Here is a 22,591-nt window from a genome sequence, read left to right as displayed (position 1 = left end):
TGTACAGTGGAAATCCTCAGGCAAGTCTCCTTGCTATTAGGATTTTGACATTCTTGATTCCAGCTGTCCTCCAACCTGTGGAATCACTTTGCCCTGCAGAAGGAACACTTAAGGTCAGCTCTACCTCTAGCATCCTGGTTCACTACTGTACTTCCCAAATAGCTGAGATGACAATTTCTAGCATGCATCGTATCAATTTAAGGTATCATCCTCTCCCTGTTCTGAAGCCATGTTGTTGTTCTTTCAAGAAGTAGATTCAAACCAGCTAGCTCATGACAGAGGAGTCAGTCAGCCTCTGTATCACATATATTGACTCTTTCTACCTCCTCTGTCTCAGCACCAGCTACCAGGTTTCCTACTAGCCTCAAATCCAGGAATCAATCTGAGGACCATTTCTGGCATTGGAGTTAGAGCCACTCTGAGACTATTACTTTAGAGAAGGAGTTCTGGAACTTCAGTGTTCAGCCACAGTAACCATCATAGGAACATAGATGAATACTGTCCGCCTAGTTTGCCTTCTACCATCCTAGTAGTTGCATGATACAACAATGTGGGAAGGGAGGACCTTGAGATAATCACTATCACTAGGGGGGTAGTGCTGGACAGGCTAATGGGACTCAAGGTAGACAAGACCCCTGATCCTGATGAAATGCATCCCAGGGTATTAAAAGAAATGGCGGAAGTTATAGCAGATTCATTCGTTATAATGTACCAAAATTCTCTGGACTCTGGGGAGGTACCAGTGGATTGGAAAGCAGCTAATGTAACGCCTCTGTTTAAAAAAGGGGGCAGACAAAAGGCATGTAACTATAGGCCGGTTAGGTTAACATCTGTAGTGGGGAAAATGCTTGAAGCTATCATTTTGGAAGAAATAGCAGGACATCTAGATAGGAATAGTGCAATCAAGCAGACGCAACATGGATTCATGAAGGGGAAATCATGTTTAACTAATTTACTAGAATTCTTTGAGGATATCACGAGCATGGTGGATAGAGGTGCACCGATGGATGTGGTGTATTTAGATTTCTAAAAGGCATTCGATAAGGTGCCACACAAAAGGTTACTGCAGAAGATAAAGGTATGCGGAGTCAGAGGAAATGTATTAGCATGGATCGAGAATTGGCTGGCTAACAGAAAGCAGAGAGTCGGGATAAATGGGTCCTTTTCGGGTTGGAAATCAGTGGTTAGTGGTGTGCCACAGGGATCGGTGCTGGGACCACAACTGTTTACAATATACATAGATGACCTAGAAGAGGGGACAGAGTGTAGTGTAACAAAATTTGCAGATGGCACAAAGATTAGTGGGAAAGCGGGTTGTGTAGAGGACACAGAGAGGCTGCAAAGTGATTTAGACAGGTTAAGCGAATGGGCGAAGGTTTGGCAGATGGAATACAACGTCGGAAAATGTGAGGTCATCCACCTTGGAAAAATAAACAGTAAAAGAGAATATTATTTGAATGGGGAGAAATAAGAACATGCTGCGGTGCAGAGGGACCTGGGGGTCCTTGTGCATGAATCCCAAAAAGTTAGTTTGCAGGTGCAGCAGGTAATCAGGAAGGCGAATGGAATGTTGGCCTTCATTGCGAGAGGGATGGAGTACAAAAGCAGGGAGATCCTGCTGCAACTGTACAGGGTATTGGTGAGGCCGCATCTGGAGTACTGAGTACAGTTTTGGTCACCTTACTTAAGGAAGGATGAACTAGCTTTGGAGGGGGTACAGAGACGATTTACTTGGCTGATTCCGGAGATAAGGGGATTACCTTATGATGATAGATTGAGTAGACTGGGTCTTTACTCGTTGGAGTTCAGAAGGATGAGGGGTGATCTTTAAAATAATGAAAGGGATAGACAAGATAGAGGCAGAGAGGTTGTTTCCACTGGTCGTGGAGACTAGAACTAGCGGGCACAGCCTCAAAATACGGGGGAGCCATTTTAAAACCGAGTTGAGAAGGAATTTCTTCTCCTAGAGGGTTGTGAATCTGTGGAATTGTCTGCCCAAGGAAGCAGTTGAGGCTAGCTCATTGAATGTATTCAAATCACAGATAGATAGATTTTTAACCAATAAGGGAATTAAGGGTTACGGGGAGCGGGCAGGTAAGTGGAGCTGAGTCCACGGCCAGATCAGCCATGATCTTGTTGAATGGCGGAGCAGGCTCGAGGGGCTAGATGGCCCACTCCTGTTCCTAATTCTTATGTTCTTATTTCTATAAATGAGTCTACAACAGACCCAGACACGAGGCAAGGATAACCACAGTGGTGGGAAGCTTAGGGTACCATGTTCTAGGCCCCAGACTATCGATGAGCAACATTCAGTGAGATCTACTATTGGCTTTAATATTTTATTTTGACGTGTTAAGCATAGTTACCATGATTGAAAACATGTTACAGATGTCACACCCTAGATTCATTGCATACACATTTCTCACTGATGTTAACTGGGGAGGCATTTTTGCCAATTGTAGCTTAGTGATCAGGTGGTAGTGATTAAAAAATATTAAAGCAATAAGATTTCAAATTCCATCCTCAAACAAGCCCCACTGCCTCCTGCGGGTGAACCAAGATTGAAAGAAACTCTATCAACTCTAACTCAACTTCTCGCCACCGACTCCATCCCTCTCCTTGGCCACTTTCTGAGGCTGAACAAGTGAACAAGACTGTTCACAACATCGGTGTCCTATTTGACGTTGAGCTGAGCTTACGACCACATATCTGTGCCATCACCAAGGGAACCGACTTTCACCTCCGTAACATTGCTCGTCTCCGCCCCTGCCTCAGCTAATCTGCTGCTGAAACCCTCAACCATGCTTTTGTTACCTCTAGACTCAACTATTCCAATGCTCTCCTGGCTGGCTTTCCACCTTGCACCCTCCATAACTTGAGCCCATTCAAAACTCCGTTGTCCGTATCCTAACTCGCACCAACTCCTTTTCAACCATCACCCCATTGCTTGTTAACCTACACTAGCTCCTGGTCCGGCAATGCCTCTGTTTTTAAACTTTCATCCTTGTTTTTAAATCCCACCATGACCTTGTCCCTCCCTATCTCTAACTTCCTCCAGCCCTACAACCCTCTGAGATCTCTGCGTTCCTCTCATTCTAGTCACTTGCACACCCACAATTTGCTTCGCTTCACTATTGGTGGCTGTGCCTTCAGCTGCCTAGGCCCTTCGCTTCAGAATTCTTTCCTAAACTTCTCTACTTCTCTTTCTTCCTTTACAACGCTCCTTAAAATGTACCAATTGAAGATCATGTCCGTTGTGCTCCTTAGTGGGTGAAATCCACCTGAGAGGAGTTCTTCAACCAGTGGGAGGAGATTGAAGAGGATTTGTGCGATGATTTTCTCTGCAGCAGACAGCAGGAAATCTCCTCTGTAATTACCGCAGTCAAATTTGTCACCTTTCTTAAGATGGTCACAATTATGGCCTCTCTGAGATCCCCTAGCATGCTCTCCTCTTTCCAGATAAGAGAGATGAGGTCATGGATTTGGGCCAAGAGTATTTCTCCACCATGCTTTGGTACTTCAGCGGGGATTCCATCTGCTCCTGATGCCTTGTTGTTTTTTAATTGTTGGATGTCCTTTTCAACCTCATGCCAGGCTGGGATTGTGCCGAGGAGGTGACGGGTAGCATGTTGTGGGATGGCATCAAAGACACTCACGTCAAAGATAGATTCTTGGCTGAGGAGATCCTCGAAATACTCCTTCCAGTGGGCACTGACTGCCTCTCTGTCCTTGATGAGCACCTCTCCATTCTTGGCTCTCAGTGAAATAGGACCTTGATTGCTTGGGCCATAGCTGGTCTTGATTGTGCTATAAAACCCACGCACGTCATGATTGTCGGCTAGTTGCTGGATCTCCTATGCTTTTTCCACCTACCATCTGTTCTTTAGGCCCTAAGCTTTTTGTTGGACCTTGGTCAACAGTTGTCTGTAGATCTGCTTTCTTTCACTCGAGTTGTGGTGTTGTTTCCAATTCAAAAATGTCTTGCATTTCTGGTTTATTAGCTCCTGGATCTCCTGATCGTTCTCATTGAATCAGTCTTTATGTTTTCTGGTAGAATAACCAAGAGTCGTTCTCATTGAACCAGTCTTGATGTTTTCTGGTAGAGTAACCAAGAAAAATGTAGGGAGCAGCATCAATCTCTGTACATGGCTTTCTTTGACCTCAAAAAGGCCTTCGACTCTGTCAACTGTGAGGGATCATGGAGTGTCCTTCTCAAATTCGGCTGTCCTCAAAGATTTGTCACCATTCTCCACCTGCTTCACGATGACATGCAAGCTGTGATTCTTTACAACGGATCCACCACAGACCCAATACAAGTGCAGACTGGAGTCAAGCAAGGCTGTGTCATCGCACCAATGCTCTTCTCAATCTTCCTCACTGCAATGCTTCATCTCACCTTTAACAAGCTCCCCGCTGAAGTGGAGTTAATCTACAGGACAAGCGGGAAATTATTCAACCTCCCACGCCGCCAGTCCAGATCCAAGGTTGTTCCAACCTCTATCATTGAATTGCAATATGCAGATGATGCTTGTGTTTGTGCACACTCCGAGTCCAAACTCCAAACCATCGTTAACATCGTCACTGAAGCGTAGGAGAATCTGAGCCTTACATTAAACATCCATAAGACAAAGGTTCTCTACCAACCTGCCCCTGCCACACTGTACTGCCCCCCGATTATCAAGATCCATGATGAGACCTTGGACAATGTGGACCACTTCCCATATCTTGGGAGCCAACTATCAGCAAGGACAGATATCGATGATGAAGTCCAACACTGTCTTCAGTGTGGCAGTACAGCCTTCAACCGCCTGAGGAAAAGAGTGTTTGAAGACCACGGTCTCAAACCTGGTACCAAGCTCATGGTCTACAGAGCGGTAGTGATACCCGCCCTCCTATATGTTTAAGAGACATGGACTATGTACAGTAGGCACCTCAAAGCACTGGAGAACTACCACCAACACTGCCTCTGCAAAACCCTGCAAATTTATTGGCAGGATATGTGCACTAACGTCAACGTTTTCTCTCTCAGGCTAACATCCCCAGCATCGAGGCATTGCCCATGCTTGATCAGCTCCGATGGAGAGGCCAATATTGTCTGCATGCCTGTTACTAGACTCCCGAAACAAGCGCTCTACTCTGAGCTAGGTCACTGCAAGCGAGCCTCAGGAGGGCACAGAAAATGCTTCAAGGACAACCTCAAAGCCTCCTTGAAAATATGCAACATCTCCACCGACTCTTGGGATTCCCTGGCCCAAGAATGCTCAAAGTGAAGGAGAAGCATCCGAGAAGGCACCGAACACTTGGAGTCTCTTTGCCAGGAGCATGCAGAGGCCAAGTACAAACAGCGGAAGGAGTGTACAACAAATCCAGGACCCCACCCACCCGTCCCTCCAACCACCATCAGCCCACCTGTGACAGAGACTGTAGATCCCGCATTGGTCTCATCAGTCACCTTACAACTCATTTTAGTGTGGAAGCAAGTCATGCTCGACTCCATGGAACTGCCTAAGAAGAAGAAGGAAATGTACCAATTTGAAGAAGCTTTTGATCACCTGTCCTTAGATCTGCTTATGTTATAATCAAATTTTGTTTGTGAAGTACCTTTGGATGTTTTACTATGTTAATGGCACTATATAAATGCAACTTGTCTTTAATGTGGAAAAAGTGTTCCAAGGACTTTCACAGAGGCATAATCAGAAAAATAGATACCATGGCTGATCTGATCTTGGCTTCAACTCCACTTCCCTGCACGCTCCCTATAACCCTTGACTCCCTTATCATTCAAAAATTTGTCTATCTCCACCTTAAATATATTAATTGACCCAACCTTCACAGTTCTATGGGGTTTCAGGATGGCTTAGGGGCCGAAGAAGAGGGCACACAGGGTTTTGGACGTGGTACTGGAAGTCCTGGTGGAGGAAGTCCAGAGGAGGAGGGATGTCCTGTACCTACAGCAGGGATGGAGTCTACCTCACCCTCCTGCCCCTCTCTTCTGCAGCAGCTGGTGCTGCTCCGCCTGGCCTTATGTCCTCCTCCCATTCCTCCTGCAGACCAAGGTGGCCCTCTAGCAAGGTACCCTTAACTAAGCATTCTCTTTCTCCTGGTGACTCCTATAAGGTGGAGTAGCACTTACTCTTTATAGGTGATGTCCTCAGAGAATTTCCAGAATAAATGTTGATAGAGTGTTGGTGAAGTCTTGACCAACTGACCCTCTTCAAATCTCCAACAGCAAGAGAACAGTGAAAGTTGATTATGCCTTTAAGTAGCGCCCAAAATCCTCAGCAACGACTTGTGTACTTCTATTCAGCTGTTTGCTGTTAGGAGAGGGCGTTAGTTCAAAGTTATCCACCAAAATGCCATGCAGACTCTTTAATGAGTACTAGCAGGCAATTTAATTGGCAAGCAGTCTTTTAACGATCCTCCGGGCAGCCGTTCCTAGCGCAAGCGTCAACTCCTTTACCAAGATGACTCCCTGTGCTAAACACGGGCTAAACTGACATTTCAGCTCAAGGCGCCATCTTGGCCATCTCAGAGGCTCTTTACTGCCTAAAGTGTCCAGAGAAAATAGCCCCCACAGCTACAAACAGAGAGGGTGCACAAATAGTCAGAATTAGAAGAACTGAAATATCGGGAGGGTATTTTTTCAAATTTATTTGTTCATGGGATGTGGGTGTCTCCGGCAAGGCCAGCGTTTATTGTCCATCCCTAATTGCCCTTCAGCGGGTGGTGGCCATTTCAGAGGGTCATTAAGAGTTCACTACATTGTTGTGGGTCTGGAGTCACGTCTAGGCCAGACCAGGAAAGGATGACAGATTTCCTTCCCTAAAGGACACAAATGGGATTTTACGGCAATCCGGTAGTTTCATCGTCACCATTACTGATACCAGCTATTTTTTTTAAATTCCAGATTTATTTAATTAACTGAATTTAAATGTAGGGCAGGAGGAGATTACAGATATGGAAAGGGGTGATGACGTATAGGGATGTAAACTCATGGATTATTTTGGATTTAAAGCAGCCCTTTTCGTCTGTTTGATGCCACAGCAGTGACAATAGGAAGAGTAAAATAATTTTACTCTGACCGCTGCTGAGAATATAATACAGAATATATATTTATTTACATAGAAATTTCTGTTTGCTGGTTTTCTGCTCAGTTCTTAGTTACTCTTCACTCTCAAGCTACAACTCAAATGTTTTTGTTTCCTATCATGCATTGCCTGAAGAAGAGCTCTTCTTTCTGGCAAAGGAGTAATCAGTTGTAGAGATGAGTAATTCAACTCTGTTTTACTGAGAAATCATAAGGTTCAACTACTTGACAATTTCAGCAGCATCAATCGATCATGCAAGTCTTCCTAAGGTACATTTAAATGACAACTGTAACATTGGTATAAAGTGGCTTTGGCTTACATTGATGCTGCAGTTATAGTGTTAATAATAATAATAACTTTTATTTATAGAGCGCCTTTAACGTAGTTAAACGTCCCAAGGTGCTTCACAATAATTTTAACACAATAACACATGAGATATTGACCATTGAGGGAAAGAGAGAAAAAATGTGAGAAGGAAATGTAAAAAGAGGTTAAAGGCTCGGGTCCGAAATTCAGACCCCACCCAACACCATAACAAAGCATCCGATCTATACCATAAAAATATAGTTTCACTCTAAAACTGAAATCAACTTGCAGTGATACTAAGCTTGTAATGTACTGTAAATGCATCTATAGAAAAAAGTAAAGACGTGCATTTATATAATGCTTTTCACGACCTCAGGATGTCCCAAAGCGCTTTCCAGCCAACAAAGTATTTTGAAGTGTAGACACTGTTGTAATGTATGGAAACATGGCGAGGTCTAACAAACAGCAATGTGATATTGACCAGATGATCTGTTTTGTGATGTTGTTTGAGGGATAAATACTGCCCAGGACACCGGGGATAACTTCCCTGCTCTTCTTCGAAATAGTGCCATGGGATTTTTTATATCCACCTGAAAGGACAGATGGGGCCTTGATTTAACATCTCATCTGGAAGACAGCAGCAGCGCAGCATTCTCTAGATTTTGTGCTTAAGTCTTTGGAGTGGGACTTGAATTCACAACCTTTTGACTCAGAGGCGAGAGTGCTACCAACTGAGCTATGGCTCACAGCAAACAGCAAGGAATCATATATTCATCCATCTCACATGACAGCACCAAGAGGTACAGTTGCAAACTCATCAGCAAACCAGCAAAGATCTGGCATAGATCCCTCAAATTAACCTCGACTGTCAGAGATAAAAGATAAATTCCTGACATTAAATAAGCAAAGAATTGGATACTTTAAAACCAGTAGATGACCGACAATCAGAAGGAACCACAAGAACACCAAGGAGCAGGCATCTCTAAAGACTACACCTACTAAAGATAAGTACATTAACAATAATTTTAAAGCTACCTTTTCTTACTCTGGGCCATCACCAGCAATAAAGTAATCGTGGGACGCAGGATATGGTCATTGGTATGAAGAAAGGTGCCTTCATCACTTTGCATATTTGTGGCATCAATTGTTTTAAAAGCACTTAATGCATTTCAACCCAAAATGATAGATTTCATAATGTGCTTTGCCGTTTGTGCAGGCGTAGATTGCTTGAGCACAAAATCTGCGAAAGCCTCATTAAGGGATACAACATTATGTAAAAATATTTAAATAGACTGAAGGTGCGATTTCCTACTTTTCTTGCCAGATTGCTTTCTGAGCGCATCTGGACTGACCCATAGGGGAGCCCTATGTGTGATGAAGCTCTTAAAGGGGAAGAATCTTTTCAGAGAATCATAGAAAATTACTACACAGAAATAACCCATTCGGCCCATTTTTACCCATTATTTCATGTATAGTATATATTTAATATTAGTTTTTAACTTTCCTTGGTTATTTTCTTCTTTAATTATTTTTTTGGATTTTTTTGTTTTGCTAGTATGGCTTTTATTTTGCCGTGACAGCAAGGAAGTTTTAATCCAATTGTCACTGAAGACTTCAGCCGTACAGGGACAGATGCAAAATTACAGATATAAAATTATTGATAAGGGGGTTTTGAAGCAGTCCAGGTATATTATTTCATGGTTAAAGGTGGTACAAAATGAAAGAAGGCATCCCAGGGAGATCAATAGGCATCAGAACTAGACTGTTCGCAACTAACAAGATGTCACAAACTGTCTCTACAAGCTTTGGCTCATCTACTGGCAATGGTGAAGAGGAATTGGCTCTGCACACTTTATAATGTTACAGAGCTGTGCCAGCTACAGGACAACCTGTGACATAGGGAACACAGTGCCAGTGGCAGTCACGGTGACCTAAGCCTTCAACTTTTTTGCCACTAGTTCTGTATCTTTTGAGGGAAAAGTGGTGAAATATTTAAAGAAGAAAATACAGTGCAATGGGGAGAAAGTAGGGGAGTGGGATTAGTTTCGAGTTGTTTTGGCAATAAGCTGACATGGATACGATGGATGAAAAACCTCCTTCTGTTCTGTAAACTTCTATAGTTCCACCTTCTTCCCAGCTAGCGGAGGAAGCAACTGCAGTTACAGTCAATGTGCTGCCCACACATGTATCAAACAGGTGACTGGTGCATCAGGCAACATGGACAACACAAAGCATTTTCTATTATTTTAACGTGATTTACAAGTAAACTTAAAAACAACAAGGCTAGGGATGCGGACGGAATCCCTACTGAGGCATTGAAGTATGGCAGAGAGGCACTGCTGGCACGAATACACAAACTCATCTCTCTCATCTGGAGGGAGGAGAGCATGCTGGGGATCTCAGAGATGCAGTAATCGTGACCATCTTTAAAAAAGGGGACAAGTCTGACTGCGGCAACTACAGAGGAATCTCCCTGCTATCAGCCACTGGGAAAGTCGTCGCTAGAGTCCTCCTCAACTGTCTTCTTCCCGTGGCCGGGCAGCTCCTCCCGAAATCTCAGTGCAGATTTCGTCCCCTACGGGGTACAACGGACATGATTTTTGCAGCGCGACAGCTACAGGAAAATGCAGGGAACAGTGCCAGCCCTTATACATGGCCTTCTTTGACCTTACAAAGGCCTTTGACACTCTATGAGGGTCTATGGAGCGTCCTCCTCCATTTTGGATGCCCCCAAAAGTTCAACACCATCCTCTGCCTGCGCCACGATGACATACAGGCCATGATCCTGACCAACGGATCCATCACAGACCCAATCCATTTCCGGACCGGGGTCAAACAGGGCTGTGTCATCGCCCCAACCCTTTTCTCAATCTTTCTCGCTACCATGCTCCACCTCACAGTCAACAAGCTCCCCGCTAGAGTGGAACTAAACTACAGAACCAGTGGGAACCTGTTCAAACTGCGCCGTCTCCAGGCCAGATCCAAGACCACCCCAAGCTCTGTCGTCAAGCTACAGTACGTGGACGATGCCTGCGTCTGTGCACATACGGAGGTTGCACTCCAGGACATAGTCGACGTATTTATTGAGGCGTACGATAGCATGGGCCTTACGCTAAACACCCGTGAGACAAAGGTCCTCCACCAGCCTGTCCTCACCGCACAGCACTGCCCTCCAGTCATCAAGATCCACGGCGTGACCCTGGACACCGTGGACCACGTCCCATATCTCGGGAGCCTCCTAGCAACAAGAGCAGGCATCGACGACAAGATCCAACACCGCCTCCAGTGTGCCGGTGCTGCCTTCGGCTGCCTGAGAAAAAGAGTGTTTGAAGACCAGGCCCTCAAAACTTCCACCAAGCTCATGGTCTGCAGGGCTGTAATAATACCTGCCCTCCTGTATGGCTCAGAGACATGGACCATGTACAGTAGACAGCTCAAGTTGCTGGAGAAATATCACCAACGATGTCTCCACAAGATCCTACAAATCCCTTGGGAGGACAGGCGCATCAACATCAGTGTCCTCACTCAGGCTAACATCCCAAACATTGAAGCACTGACCACACGCGATCAGCTCCGCTGGGCAGGCCACATAGTCTGCACGCCAGACACGAGACTCCCAAAGCAAGCGCTCTACTCGGAGCTCCTTCATGGCAAACGAGCTAAATGTGAGCAGCGGAAATGCTACAAGGACATCCTCAAAGCCTCCCTGATAAAGTGCAACATCCCCACTGACACCTGGGAGTCCCTGGCCCAAGACCACCCTAAGTGGAGGAAGTGCATCTGAGAGGGCGCTGAGCACCTCGAGTCTCAACGCCAAGAGCATGCAGAAATCAAGCGCAGAAAGCGGAAAGAGCATGCGGCAAACCAGTCCCACCCACCTCTTCCCTCAACGACTATCTGTCCCACTGACAAAGTCTGTGGCTCCCGTATTTGACTGTTCAGCCATCAAAGAACTTAGGAGTGGAAGCAAGTCTTCCTCGATTCTGAGGGACTACCTATGATGATGATTGTCTAATTACTGTTTTAGAGAAGGTGTAGTATATGAATGTAACACATTTAACAATAATATGTAAAATATCAAATACAGCAACGTTATAACCATAAGTTATTGGTTCCTACCAGTGATGTTGCATCACTCAATGACAAATATACAGTAATAATACCCCTTATAGGGAGAATTAGGCACAGTTAATGTTGCCTCTATGCATGTTTCACAGCCTACCTGCACGTACAACCAGAAGCTCATATTTTTAAACAGTTCTTTGTGAAAGCATCAATCCCAGTCTTTAACATGGTTATTACTCTGACAATGACTACAAGTAAATAACATTATTTGGCATACTTTGTGTTTGTGCAGCTTTAGAAGCTGTGATTTGGAGCCTCCGATACTTCTCTTTGAATGTTTTCTATTTTTGAATAGTAAAGCTGAACTAATTCTCTTACAGCATTATAATAATAACTTAGACTATAATAAAATTTAACATTACAAGTGCACTGTTATAGGAGACTCAGTCCATATGTAAAAAAGCTAGAAGCTTTTGATTCCACAATCTTCTTAAACTTAATTTCTTTATTTTGTTGCAAAATCTGTTTTTTATTACTTTGGATCATAGGAACATAGGAATAAGATTAGGCCATTTAGCCCCTCAAAACTGTTCCGCCATTCAATGAGATCATGGCTGAATCTAATTCCAGATACCCACCTTTGCCCCATATCCATAATAACTTTGATTAATAACCATCTATCAATCTCAGATTTAAAATTTATTGATCTAGCATCAATTGTCATTTATGGAAGAGAGTTCCAAACCTTACCACCCTTTGTATGTAGAAGTATTTCCTAATTTTATTCCTGAATGGTCTTAGTACCGATAAGGGTGTTCAGTAAACAGTAAGCAGTATTCAGCGTGGCAGCCCCGACCTGCGTGGGAACATCAGCGGCAGGCTGGGGCCATAAAAGGAGTGGTGAGCGGCAGCCACTGCATACCACTGCAAGGTACAGCATGAGCCGGTTCAGAAGGGTGATGACTTGAAGGAGGGCGACTGGATTGGATGTCACTAAAATCCAAGTCACTAATTGGAGCGTGAGCAGGTACAGTAGGAGAGGCGAAGTTGGGGTGAAGGAGCAGGGAGAGATTATAGCGCGACATGATCAGGGTCCAGGAGAGGTGTGAGTACATGGCCCAGAAGAGGCGAGGGCCCAGGGGCAGCACAGGCCAGCCCACACTGCGATATGTGTGCGCACTAGGTCTGTGCAGCAGAGCTGGTCTCCAGTCATCTTGAATAATCCTTGCCACTGGACCCAAGACCTAGCTCTGTCAAGCCTGTGTGGTGGCTGGTGTGCAACGGCCACCACACGTTAAAAAAATCCATGCACAGGCATCTTCCACCCTTCAACATGTAGTTCGGGACCTGGAATATCAGATCCTTTAATGAAACACCTGTGAACTCATCCCTTTTTGGCATGGAAACAAGTCATCCTCGATACGAGGGACCGCCTAAGAAGAAGAAGATTCAGTAAATAGCCACCATAATTTTCTGCTTGAAATCACCAGGAAGGTAGAAACTGAACTCTACCTTTTGGACACCTGCACGTAACATGCACCATAGAGCTGGTACCACCAGTAGCAGCAATAGTCAGCTGTGCCCTCAAGTTCCCGAGCACCAGTTCCTTCCAGCCATGCTACAATGCTGTCCAATGAGGAAGATAGACTGGAAAGTCATCTCTTGCTATCATTTCATGCCATTTCTTCTTTACCAGCCTTCAAGTGGGCTCGGTGTTGTGCTGCTCCATCCCTTGGAAAAATAGTCTGTTTCCTCCTTCCACATTTATTAAGAGAGTTACTAGGTTGTGCCAGCCAGTTTTGTTACCCAAGCGTCCTTTAGAAACAATATTAAACATTTTGGAAACCTTTGTAAATGTGACCGGCATTTTCATCCCAGTATTACCTTTCAATTTTGCACCACACCGTCACGATTTCCCACCTTCTCATTTGTGGCAGTCCCTTAACACCAAGTTCTGGGCTGGTAGCTCACCCACGCTATGTACATGAAGCTGACACCACAAAATCCAATGGGGCTCACAGTCGGGTGAGTATTAATAATGCACCACCTGGATAACCCTTGAGACCCAATCGAAAAATCTAATGTATTTCGGTGCCATTTATATTACATCAGAGGAAAGGAAGTCGAGACGAGCAGATTGATGCATTGTGTCAGACCTAAATAAACAGTAGGCCCCATACTAATTAATTGTTGTGGGTATCACTAACCCTTTGCCAAGGACCATGGGTGATATGTCTGGAGTTGCCTATGCTAGTTGAAGTTGTGGTTAACAATACTGTTCCTTAACAAAAGGCCTCAACAGTATACCAACCAGGGTCACTAGCAGTACAAGTTCTGACCAGACGAGTTTCATTGGCTAAGCTATCAGAAATTGACAACTATCTACCTCTGTCGATTACTGGATTCTTAGGAGCAATGATAAACCTTCCTTTTTAAAGAAAGGTATCAAAACTGAACAAACCAGTGTCCCCACTATTTCAAGTGATCTGAACAAACCAGTGTCCCCACGTCTCCAAGTGATGTGGGGAGAGAGAAAAGCTGCAGTACAACTGAACAATTGAAATCACACTACAACATAACACTGTCCACCCAGTATTTTAGCAAAGATATTATCTTGTTCATTTTTAAGCCTTCATTAAAATAAACGATCAGAGAAATTTTATACAAACTGTCAACACATTAGATACTAATATCGCCAGAGTATGATTTCAATCCTTAGGAGTTCATATCATTGGGGAAAATGCAAAAGGAATTAAAAACTAACATTAATGAAGTGCCCTGCTTAAGGGTTTTTGGAACCCAATTATTTTTAAAAAAAAAACATATTTTTGAAATTATATTAAAATAAATTCTTCCAGTCAAAGAATATTACAGGGCCACAGTCACTGCAAAAATGGAAACCTTCCAAATGGAGAGTATCGCCCAGATAATACGAATTTGCTCTGAAAACTTCACTAAAAGTAGCTAGGGGCGAAACTCTTGGGCAGTAATGTGAAAATGGGCAAATCGACAGCCTGTTTTATCCTCAATCGGAGGGAGTGTGAAACAGGCAGCTGATTCGCTGCTGTCCGTTACTGCCCAAGTCAAAATTCACCTCCATATGTTTTCACATTAAGCTCCAGGCTGCCAGAGAGTCTCTGGGCTGTGTCTGGTGAAATTGTAATACTTTCCATATAATTAGGTATCTGATTGGGTTACACATTGCATCAATAGGGAATCCTCCACCGGTATATGTTACAGCACAAACTTTCATCGATCGACAGTTTACAACTTTGTCACGGAAGATGTGACTTATGATGTAATAACACTATGACATGAGAAATAAGGCTATTACAACCAACTTTGCTTTCAGTCTTTTTAAAGTATCTTCAATAATTTACCAGATGAGAAAAGGCCTTCAATAGCATTTAAGCAAAAACATATACTTAGAAGTATCTCTCTCTTTATAGTTTCACTGACCAATCTTACTCAATACCGAATAATTTTGTTGTGGAAGTACACAGCATTATTTACAAATTACCTTTTGTAGATAATGCTGTTTATTCATACTCCAAGTTTAGCATAAGTGCCAAAGCTGTACAGTGCAACTCCTCCAGAGAGCCTTGATTTGCTTCCCTCCGATGTCAGGTCAGGCCCTCACTCTGGATTGAGGCTGCACTCCCACTATAACTGCAGCATTGATACAAAGTGAAACGACTTTGGTTTGATGTTGCAGTTGTTATGGGCTCAAAATTGGCCAGGAGTTGCCCGTTTTTTTTGGAGCAACTTGATTTTTCTGGAGTACATTAAAAATCCCCATTTTGCACATTCAATTTGCGCCAGTGTAAGTGAGTTAGTTCGGATTTTTTTTAGTTTAGTTTTTTTTTCAAAAGGGGGCGATATGATACCAGCCACCTACGTCGGTTTTGGCCATTTAGGCCACTTTATCCAGATAATAGTTACTCCAAACTAACTTAGGCCAGCGAATGTGGCCACCTGTGGCCGCTTGTGAAAACCCTTGCGGAGAGTTAAGAAATCAGCGCAGGTAGGTACATCGGAGGCCAGCAGAATTTAATGGCTTGATTGGTGTGCAAAATTAAAGCACATGGTATTGGGGGTAATGTATTGACATGGATAGAGAACTGGTTGGCAGACAGGAAGCAGAAAGTCGGGATAAACGGGTCCTTTTCAGAATGGCAGGCAGTGACTAGTGGGGTGCCGCAGGGCTCAGTGCTGGGACCCCAGCTATTTACAATATACATCAATGATTTAGATGAAGGAATTGAGAGTAATATCTCCAAGTTTGCAGATGACACTAAGCTGGGTGGCGGTGTGAGCTGTGAGGAGGATGATAAGAGGCTGCAGGGTGACTTAGACAGGCTAGGTGAGTGGGTAAATGCATGGCAGATGCAGTAGAATGTGGATAAATGTGAGGTTATCCACTTTGGTGGCAAAAACATGAAGGCAGAATATTATCTGAATGGCTGCAGATTAGGAAAAGGGGAGGTGAAATGATACCTGGGTGTCATGGTACATCAGTCATTGAAGGTTGGCATGCAGGTACAGCAAGCGGTGAAGAAGGCAAATGGCATGCTGACCTTCATAGCTAGGGAATTTGAGTATAGGAGCAGGGAGGTCTTGCTGCCGCTGTACAGAGCCTTAGTGAGGCCTCAGCTGGAATATTGTGTTCAATTTTGGTCTCCTAATCTGAGGAAGGACGTTGTTGCTATTGAGGGAGTACAGTGAAAGTTCACCAGACTGATTCCCGGGATGGCAGGACTGACATATGAGGAGAGACTGGAACGACTGGGCCTGTATTCACTGGAGTTTAGAAGAATGAGAGGGGATCTCATAGAAACATTAAAAATTCTGACGGGACTGGACAGGTTAGATGCAGGAAGAATGTTCCCGATGTTGGAGGAGTCCAGAACCAGGGGTCACAGTCTAAGGATAAGGAGTAAGCCATTTAGGACCGAGATGAGGAGAAACTTCTTCACTCAGAGAATTGTTAACCTGTGGAATTCTCTTCCGCAGAGAGATGTTGATGCCAGTTCGTTAGATATATTCAAAAGGGAGTTGGATGTGGCCCTTATGGCTAAAGGGATCAAGGGGTATGGAGAGAAAGCAGGAAAGGGGTACTGAGATGAATGATCAGCCATGATCATATTGAATGGTGGTGCAGGCTCGAAGGGCCGAATGGCCTATTCCTGCACCTACTTTCTATGTTTCTATGTTTCTAAAGAATGTGAATAGGATCAAACAGCTATACAGGACATCCTATGACAAACTTCGCAAAGTTAATTTACTATACAATAGAGGCATTCATGGAAGCTTAAACTACAAAAATAAAAGAAGTAAAAGATAGTTGAATTAAATTGCCCTAATCTCACAACTAATTTAAGCAACTATTTGTTTGTAATGATTATGCTGGGGCAATATTGAGCCCATATTCTCAAAATAAAGTCTACTTCAATAAATAAGATATTCTCTCAGTGTTCCTCCGTCACTTATGTTCTTATTTCACAATAGCACCAGGTAAATAGGCTTGACAAATGGTCACCACTATTCATGAAAGACAAAACATATTTACATAATTTTTTCAAAATATCCAAATAAAAAATAGAAGTAAGTAAGTCCTACCCTACCTTCATCTTCAGCCCAGGAAGGCAGTGGGCCGGCCTGTGCGGTAGGCCACTCGGCCTGGGATAGGGGCGGGACACACCAGCAGCCGGTCTGATGATGATGATGATGATGATGGTCGGGTCCCACGCTGCAGCACGCACACTGAGAGGCTGGGGGCAGGAGCTACTGCGCATGCGCGCACACTCCAACACGCATGTGCAGATGTCCCGGCACTGTTTTCAGTGCGGGATACTGGCTCCGCCTCTAACCTGACTGGCCACGCTGCGTGAATACCCTGGAGAGGCCAGACAGCGTTCAAAGTGGGGACCGATTTTTTCGGAGCAGAAAAGTGGCGCATCTCTGGTGAGTGCGCCGAAAAAAGGTGTGGGCCAATTTTGAGCCCAATGTGAGTGCAGTCTCAGTGACATGTTTGGATTCTTTTTTTAAATAAACCTTGTTTAATTATCTGAATGTTCATCTCCCACTGCTTTCCATGTCTCTGAAGTGCCCTTTATGGGCCCCAAGTTTCGTCCCGCGGCGAAAACGGCGCACCTCCGAGCTGGGCGCCTGTTTTTCGCGCCGAAAACTGTGCCTAAAAAAAAGTCCGATATTCTCGAGCTCCTTAGAGCTCGATGTCTGCTTGGCGCGGCGCGCTCTTCGCAGTAGGGGGCGGAGCCTAACACTTGCGCCGATTTTCTAAGTAGCAGGGGGCGGGTACAATTTAAATTAGCCTTCGTGGTGCCGGCAACCCTGCGCGTGCGCGTTGGAGTGTGTCACACAAACATTGGCACTCGGCCATTTTTAAAAATACTGCAGAAAAAGTGAAGATTTGTTTCTTGGACCCCTGCAAAGGCTTGTAATTTAATTTTTTTTGATATTTCTGTGTGTGAGGGAGTGCTTTTAGCAGCACTGCTGAATAAATCACCTGCTGAAATCAGTGAATGCAGCTTTTCACTGCTAAACTTGCAGAACCGGTGCTGCATTGGTGCATGCAAATTAAGGACTGTGTGTTTGGAGAAATAAGAGTGCCAATTCAACTTTGCAATGGATCAACGTCCACCAAGAACAAAGATGGAAAGCCATTATGTGGTGTTGACAATGCAGCACCCATTCTGCAAATTTAAATATAAAACTGTCGATGTGGCTGCCTCTCCCTGTCCAAATGGCCTCAGTCCCCCTCACAGCTCGAAGGCTGCTGCTGTATCTTCAGCTGCCGTTGAGCCACTGACGCCGCCCCTAAAGCATGGCCGAATGGCCTCAAGCACCATAAAGAGCTGCGTGTATCAGGTGTTGATTCTTCGGCTGCCGGCCAGCCACTGACGCCGCTGGTATCCTATGGCCGAATAGCCTCACGTCGGTCCACTGCTCTTTCTTCGGCTGCCGGCCAGCCACTTACGCCGCTGATATCTCATGGCCGAATGGCCTCGGGTCCGTCTGGTGCTGCTTCTTCGTGGCCAGCCACGAAGGGAATGAAGGCCTGCCTCAAGCACTGCAGCTCAGCTCGAAGCTTGCTGCCGCTGCTGTCGAGACACTGACGCCACACCCCTGCCTGTCTCCAACATGAAAGGCCTGCCTGAAGCACAGCAGCTCGAAGGCTGATGCTATTTCACACAGGTAGGAACATGGTTTATTTAATCTTTTCTTTGCTTATAAATTTTTATTCAGGTTGGATTTATTTGTATAATATTTGTATAAGTATAACTAAGGATTGATTGTAGAGTTTAATGACTTCCCCCCACTCCCCCCCGCCACCTCGTTCCCTACGCCTAATTTGTAACCTACGCCTGATTTTCTAAAGTGTAGACAAGGGTTTTTCGAGCATACAAAAATCTTCACTTACTACATTCTAAGTTAGTATGGAGTAAGTTTTCACTCACGAAACTTTGAAATCAGGCGTAAGTGGCCGGACACGCCCCCTTTTGAAAAAAAAATTCTGTTCCAAAGTGAAACTGTTCTAACTGACTAGAACTGGAGCAAACTAAATGACGAGAATTCCGATTTCTAAGATATTCCGTTCTACACTAGTTGCTCCTAAAAATCAGGAGCAAATCATGTGGAAACTTGGGGCCATGATGTTTAATTTATTCATTGTTGTCATTCATGAAAAAATACAACATTTCATTGAAATGCTCTGAAGAAGTTTTACTTCAAGTAAAACATAGTGTTCCTTTTAGAGCACAAAGATCAAGCGGCTCAGTGGCAGCACTCTGAGTCAGAAGTTCTTGGGTTCAAGCCGCACTCCAAGACTTGAGTGCAAAATCTGGGCTGAAACTTCAGCGCAGTACTGAGGGAGTGCTGCACTGCCAGAAGTGGCAACTTTTGAATGAGACATTAAACCAAGGCCTCGTTTGCTCTCTCAGGTGGATGTAAAAGATCCCACTGCATTATTTTGAAGAGGAGCAGGGGAGTTCTCCCTGGTATTCTGGACAACATTTATCCCTCAACCAACATCATAAGAACATAAGAACGTAAGAATTAGGAACAGGAGTAGGCCATCTAGCCCCTCGAGCCTGCTCCGCCATTCAGCAAGATCATGGCTGATCTGGCCGTGGACTCAGCTCCCCTTACCCGCCCGCTCCCCGTAACCCTTAATTCCCTCATTGGTTAAAAATCTATCTATCTGTGATTTGAATACATTCAATGAGCTAGCCTCAACTGCTTCCTTGGGCAGAGAATTCCACAGATTCACAACCCTCTGGGAGAAGAAATTCCTTCTCAACTCGGTTTTAAATTGGCTCCCCCGTATTTTGAGGCTGTGCCCCCTAGTTCTAGTCTCCCCGACCAGTGGAAACAAACTCTCTGCCTCTATCTTGTTTATCCCTTTCATTATTTTAAATGTTTCTATAAGATCACCCCTCATCCTTCTGAACTCCAACGAGTAAAAACCCAGTTTACTCAATCTATCATCATAAGGTAACCCTCTCCTCTCCGGAATCAGCCGAGTGAATCGTCTTTGTACCCCCTCCAAAGCTAGTATATCCTTCCTTAAGTAAGGTGACCAAAACTGCACGCAGTACTCCAGGTGCGGCCTCACCAATACCCTGTACAGTTGCAGCAGGACCTCCCTGCTTTTGTACTCCATCCTCTCGCAAAGAAGGCCAACATTCCATTCGCCTTCCTGATTACCTGCTGCACCTGCAAACTAACTTTTTGGGATCCATGCACAAGGACCCCCAGGTTCCTCTGCACCACAGCATGTTGTAATTTCTCCCCATTCAAATAATATTCCCTTTTACTGTTCTTTTTCCAAGGTGGATGAGCTCACACTTTCCGACATTATATTCCATCTGCCAAACTTTAGCCCATTCGCTTAACCTATCCAAATCTCTTTGCAGCCTCTCTATGTCCTCCACAAAACCTGCTTTCTCACTAATCTTAGTGTCATCTGCAAATGTTGTTACACTACACTCTGTCCCCTCTTCCAGGTCATCTATGTATATTGTAAACAGTTGTGGTCCCAGCACCGATCCCTGTGGCACACCACTAACCACCGATTTCCAACCCGAAAAGGACCCATTTATCCCGACTCTCTGCTTTCTGTTCGCCAGCCAATTCTCTATCCATGCTAATACATTTCCTCTGACTCCGCGTACCTCTATCTTCTGCAGTAACCTTTTGTGTGGCACCTTATCGAATGCCTTTTGGAAATCTAAATACACCACATCCATCGGTACACCTCTATCCACCATGCTCGTTATATCCTTAAAGAATTCCAGTAAATTAGTTAAACATGATTTCCCCTTCATGAATCCATGTTGCGTCTGCCTGATTGCACTATTCCCATCTAGATATCCCGCTATTTCTTCCTTAATGATAGCTTCAAGCATTTTCCCGACTACAGATGTTAAACTAACCATCCTGGAGTTACCTGCCTTTTATCTGCCCCCTTTTTTAAACAGAGGCGTTACATTAGCTGCTTTCCAATCCGCTGGTACCTCCCCAGAGTCCAGAGAATTTTGGTAGATTATAACGAATGCATCTGCTATAACTTCCGCCATCTCTTTTAATACCCTGGGATGCATTTCATCAGGACCAGGGGACTTGTCTACCTTGAGTCCCATTAACCTATCCAGCACTACCCCACTAGTGATAGTGATTATCTCAAGGTCCTCCCTTCCCACATTCCCGTGACCAGCAATTTTTGGCATGGTTTTTGTGTCTTCCACTGTGAAGACCGAAGCAAAATAATTGTTTAAGGTCTCAGCCATTTCCACATTTCCCATTATTACATCCCCCTTCTCATCTTCTAAGGGACCAACATTTACTTTAGTCACTCTTTTCCGTTTTATGTATCGGTAAAAGCTTTTACTATCTGTTTTTATATTTTGCGCAAGTTTACTTTCGTAATCTATCTTTCCTTTCTAAATTGCTTTCTTAGTCATTCTTTGCTGTCGTTTAAAATGTTCCCAATCTTCTAGTTTCCCACTAACCTTGGCCACCTTATACGCATTGGTTTTTAATTTGATACTCTCCTTTATTTCCTTGGTTATCCACGGCTGGTTATCCCATCTCTTACCGCCCTTCTTTTTCACTGGAATATATTTTTGTTGAGCACTATGAAAGAGCTCCTTAAAAGTCCTCCACTGTTCCTCAATTGTGCCAACGTTTAGTCTGTGTTTCCAGTCTACTTTAGCCAACTCTGCCCTCATCCCACTGTAGTCCCCTTTGTTTAAGCATGGTACGCTCGTTTGAGACACTACTTCCTCACCCTCAATCTGTATTACAAATTCAACCATACTGTGATCACTCATTCCAAGAGGATCTTTTACTCAGAGTTCGTTTATTATTCCTGTCTCATTACACAGGACCAGATCTAAGATAGCTTGCTCCCTTGTAGGTTCTGTAACATACTGTTCTAAGAAACAATCCCCTATGCATTCTATGACGTCCTCCTCGAGGCTACCCCGTGCGATTTGAGTTGACCAATCGATATGTAGGTTAAAATCCCCCATGATTACCGCCATTCCTTTTTCACATGCCTCCATTATTCCCTTGATTATTGTCCGCCCCACCATGAAGTTATTATTTGGGGGCCTATAAACTACGCCCACCAGTGACTTTTTCCCCTTACTATCTCTAATCTCCACCCACAATGATTCAACATTTTTTTCATTAGAGCCAATATTGTCTCTCACAACTGCCCTGATATCATCCTTTATTAACAGAGCTACCCTACCTCCTTTCCCTTCTTGTCTATCTTTCCGAATTGTCAGATACCCCTGTATGTTTAATTCCCAGTCTTGGCCCCCCTGCAGCCACATTTCTGTAATGGCCACCAAATCATACCCATTTGTAATGATTTGTGCCGTCAACTCATTTACTTTATTTCGAATGCTGCGTTTAGGTAGTGTTTTAATACTAGTTTTTAAACCATGATTTTTAATTTTGACCCCTCCTGCAGCCCCTTTATATTCATATATATTGTCCCTTCCTATCACCTTGTGGTTTACACTTACCCCAGTGCTACTCTGCTCTGTTACCTCCTGCCTTTTGCATTCTTTCTTGGGGTCCTGTTCATCTGAGCTCTCACC

The 22,591-nt window shown here is 44.3% G+C and overlaps 1 long non-coding RNA gene across 2 annotated transcripts in view; it reads right to left on the bottom strand.

Moving 5' to 3' along the window:
- Positions 1 to 22,591, bottom strand: part of LOC139265184 (uncharacterized) — a 106,458-nt gene that overhangs the window by 35,127 nt on the left and 48,740 nt on the right. The gene's annotated exons all lie outside the window — the stretch shown is intronic.

Source organism: Pristiophorus japonicus, chromosome 6 (genome assembly GCF_044704955.1).
Source record: "Pristiophorus japonicus isolate sPriJap1 chromosome 6, sPriJap1.hap1, whole genome shotgun sequence".
In the NCBI taxonomy this organism is placed as follows: Eukaryota; Metazoa; Chordata; class Chondrichthyes; family Pristiophoridae; genus Pristiophorus; species Pristiophorus japonicus.
The sequence above is the reverse complement of the archived record's forward strand: the minus strand, read 5'-3'. Positions and strand labels throughout refer to the sequence as shown.